A 4,318-nucleotide genomic window follows, 5' to 3' on the forward strand; every position below is an offset into this window, starting at 1 on the left:
CCGCCTGCCTGCCTGGGATTTCTTGCCTCTTGTTGTTGTTGTTGTTGTTGTTGTTATTTTTTTTCTGAGTAATGATGTTTGTGTGTGTGTGTGTGTGTGTGTGTGTTAGTTGGATGTGTAATGTTGTGTATTGTTGTTGCTGCTTCTACTACTACTACTACTACTACTACTACTACTACTACTACTACTACTACTACTACTACTACTGCTGCCACTGTTACTGCTGATGCTGCTATTGCTACTACTGATGCTGCTATTGTTACTACTACTACTACTACTACTACTACTACTACTACCATTGCTGCGTTGCTGCTGCTGCTGTTGTTGCTGCTGCTGCTGCTGTCTGCTGCTGTCACCACCACACACTACCACCACCACCACCACCACTACCACTACCACCACTGCTGCTGCTGCTGCTGCTGCTGCCACTGCCACTGCTGCCACTGCTGCTCCTCCTCCTCCTCCTCCTCCTCCTCCTCCTCCTCATCCTCATCACTCACTCACTCACTGCTACTGCACCACTGCCACCACTGCTGCTGCTGCTGCTGCTGCTGCTGCTGCTGCTGCTGCTGCTACTGCTGCTGCTGCTGCTGCTGCTGCTGCAACTGAAAGAACTGCTGCTGCTGCTGCTAAAAAACTCTGCTACTGCCACTGCTGCTGCTGCTGCTGCTGCTGCTGCTGCTGCACCACCTGCTGCTGCTGCTGCTGCTGCTGCTGCTGCTGCTGCTGCTGCTGCTGCTGCTGCTGCTGCCACTGCTACCACCACCACTACTACTACTACTACTACTACTACTACTACTACTACTACTACTACTACTACTACTATTGTAATAGCCCATCAGGTTGCCAAAGGACAGTGAGACCCTCACGTTGACACGATACTATATATTTCAGTGAAAAGCCTGTTGACAGAATATATCACGGTAAAAACAAATACAATACGCGCGTTCTCCTTTGCCAAGGATGCAGGTGAAATAACTAGGCCCTTCAACAGGTCGCACCCATATTTCCCCAGCATTCCCACCGAACGAGAACGGCTGTGACACAAATACATGATACATTATGTGAAGCGACAAAAATACACTAAAACACAGTCACAGAGTGGCATGCGGGATAAGCACATGTAAAGACGATAAACTTACGTGTTGGTTGTCTACTATGCACTATGCATAACACATTACGAAGGAGATGGCAGTGTTACTGTGTTCTCTGTGGTAGCCTGCCGTGGTCTGGTCTTTGTGGTAGCCTGCCCTGGTCTGGCCATACGGACCTGGCAAGGGGTAAGTGGCTGCACAATTGAACACTATTCTCACCTTTTCTGGTTTCTTAGGATTTAGCACCGGGTGATGTGGGATGTACCAGGTCTTGCCAGGTGTAGTACTGAGACTGTGAGAGGGGACTCATTCAGTATGGCCTTCGCTAAGTAAGCGTGTTATTTCCTCTTGATATTGAATGAACAGTTCCGGATGTTTGACAAGACGTCTTCTAAGGGTCTCCAACCGTCATTCTGAAAGTTCCTTGTTGTCTGGCAGGCCCTGGTCCTTGTTGCAAAGTAGGATAGGAAGTTGGTAATGTGCATCCACCTGCATTACGTTCTCTGCCAAAGCTTTGCGACACTTTTGTCGTGAAAAAGACGTCATCATCTTTATTGTTGGTGATGTCTATTTTCCAGAAAGATTTGTCTTGGTGACCCACATGTTTTCTTTCATTTTGTGCAGTTGTCGTGGTGACGTGACCGTATACTGGGGTTGCATCATGGTTGTTGATTCCCTTAGGGCCATTAATTGTCCAACCAAGAAGGGTGCAAGTCACGAATGACTCTCCATCCTTTCCAGATTCTACCTCTAGTGGTACTAGTGCTTAGGGTACATCTAAGCATATTGATAGTTCCAATTCTTTCGGAGCACGGCATTGTACGATGCCTCAAAGGTAAGACCACACCTCCATATCATTAACCTTTGCGACAGACTCTTTCGGAGAAGACGGGAGTTCCGTCACCACGATAATTTGGAGGATAGGGGCAGTTCAACTTCTTATTCCGGTGCTGCTCACCATTAGATCAAGTTCTTTAGTGTTTAGTTTTGTTTCTTCACTCACGGTCGTGCCAATGGTTAACTCTATTGGCTTCCCCTTGGCTTGTAGACGATCAGTTTGACCACGCGTACAATAAGATCTATCACTACCTTAGTCTAAGAGGGCACCAGTAATGAAGTTTCCTGGATTCTGGCTCTTGGATCCCACTTTCAGCTTTACAATGGGAAGAACTACTCTGTTTGGGCTCCTTAGTCACGCCTTATAATAAGAGGCATCTATTATTGAAACAACCTCGTCTCCCGTCTGTTTGGTGCTGATCCATCTGAAGGGGTCTTTCTTGTTCTTGTCGAAGGTCACCAGAGTGGTGATTTCACTTCTATTTCCCTTCTTTGGGAAGATGTTCGCTTGAGAACTGGTGCCACTAGTGGATGGGTCTGATGGCATAATGGCCAGTAGTAGTGTCTATCTTAATTTTTTATGGGGAGATGATGAGGTGCCTTCAAGGTGAGTTCTTTTTAGTCCTTGATAAGCATCAGGGTGCCTCGCTATTCTTACTTTGATATGCCTGTTAAGTGTACTTCCTGTGAAATGTAAGAGGCGGGAATGAAATTCTAGGCAGCCGTCAGTCCCACACAACACCTTTCGGGAACATGTTGCTATCCAGTGGTTATGACCGAAGCATGAGAAGCACCGCCGCTCTCGTCGTACTAGCGAGAGGCGGTCACTTGTGCTCAAATCAATGAAGCACCTACATGTTTCGATGTGATGACGTTCCTGACACAAAGAGCACTCTGTGTTAGACTACTGTCTGTCACCTTTGACGCTGCAGTCATCAGTTCCATAGTCTTCTGAGTTGGTAGGGACTTACATGACGGGTTTGCATGTTGTCCACTTGGCTCTTCTATCTGTTCTCTGTCCTTCTCTGCCTTTCTGAGCATGTTCTTCGTAAATGTTAACAACCATTCGGCGTCGCATGAGGTGGCACTGTCCAGTTCCTCATGTCTGTGTGACTCATCCACGTAGTCGTCTCTCAGCTTTCCCTTAAATCTCCTTGTTATGACACGCATGGATTCATACGTTTCAATTTGCTTTAGTTCTCCCATAACCTTCAAGTCCCTCACGCAGGTGTTCAAGGCATCCGTGAAAAGGCGTAGGCCTTTTGATATCATTCATCCTCACGCTTGGTCCCCGACAGACCCCTTTCATTAAGTGCTGAATGTATGTGCGTTTGTTACCATGTCTGGTTTCCAGCAGCTCCCAGGCTTTCTTATATCCTTCCATGAGATCCTCCAGTTCCTGACAGTCGCACAACTCTTGCTTTGCTGGGCCAGAATAGACTGCAATCAGATATCCCAACCTTTGGCGGTCTGATATCCCATCCTCTCGAACGTGACGTTGGAAGGCACGTTTGAATGCCCAGTAGTCGGCACATGAGCCCCCGTTGAAAGTGGGCAGTGGCTTCTGGGAGAGTTTTAAAATGGTTAGTAACTCCTTCATCCATTCTTCGCTCCTTGATGTAACAGTTAGTTCCTGGCTCTCTTGGTTTCTTGATTGCATCGATGATCTGAGTGAGTTATTATCGTCCCCGGTCTGTCTGTTTGTTGAGAGTGTAGTCGGGTTGGTCGGGCCAGTACGGACTCGGGCAGTATCCTCATACTCCCCCTGGTGAGACAGTTCCGATTCAGACACTGAAGCGACTGACGAGCTTCCCGCACGCTCAGGAATCATTTCTGTGCCAGCAGGAGAGGTTCCTTTAGTAGCAGCAGACAAAGTCGACATCACTTGACAGGTTGTACTAATTCGGGCAATATTCGCATACTCCCCTGGTGAGATAATCGTGGTTCAGATACTGAAGTAACTGACAAGCTTCCCGCACGCCCAGGAGCCATTTCTAAGCCAACAATAGGAGAGGATCCTTTAGCAGCCAAATTCGACATCACTTGACAATTTTCTGTGCTCTTTGTTGCACGTAACTGATTTACACCTTCGGTAAAGTCTCTTACCATGGTTGACACGTGGGTAAACATCTGTTGTATTTGTTGACTGCGTTCAAACAGCTGCTGCATGGTGCCCAGATTCTTAGGCAGTGTCCTAGCGTTCAAGTTCCTTTCATTCTGCCATGGTTGCGTGACGGTATGTAGCAGTCTTTCAACTCTGCCATCTATTGACCCCAGGCCTTCCTCCATCACTGACTCCAGGTCTATGTCTTCAGCAACGATATCTGTTGGATCCAGCCCGGGTGGACTGCCCCTTTCAGATTTGTTTCTCTCCATGACTAGCTGGA

At 47.6% G+C, this 4,318-nt stretch overlaps 1 long non-coding RNA gene across 1 annotated transcript in view; it reads right to left on the reverse strand.

Moving 5' to 3' along the window:
• Positions 1-851: 851 nt before the first annotated feature.
• LOC123511546 overlaps positions 852-4,318 on the reverse strand; it is a 4,546-nt gene continuing 1,079 nt past the window's right edge. Inside the window, exon 3 of the long non-coding RNA XR_006676862.1 lies at positions 852-4,313. This is a non-coding gene — a long non-coding RNA (uncharacterized LOC123511546). The remainder of the gene's footprint in view (positions 4,314-4,318) is intronic.

The sequence above is a fragment of the Portunus trituberculatus genome, chromosome 4 (genome assembly GCF_017591435.1).
Source record: "Portunus trituberculatus isolate SZX2019 chromosome 4, ASM1759143v1, whole genome shotgun sequence".
Taxonomy (NCBI): Eukaryota; Metazoa; Arthropoda; class Malacostraca; order Decapoda; family Portunidae; genus Portunus; species Portunus trituberculatus.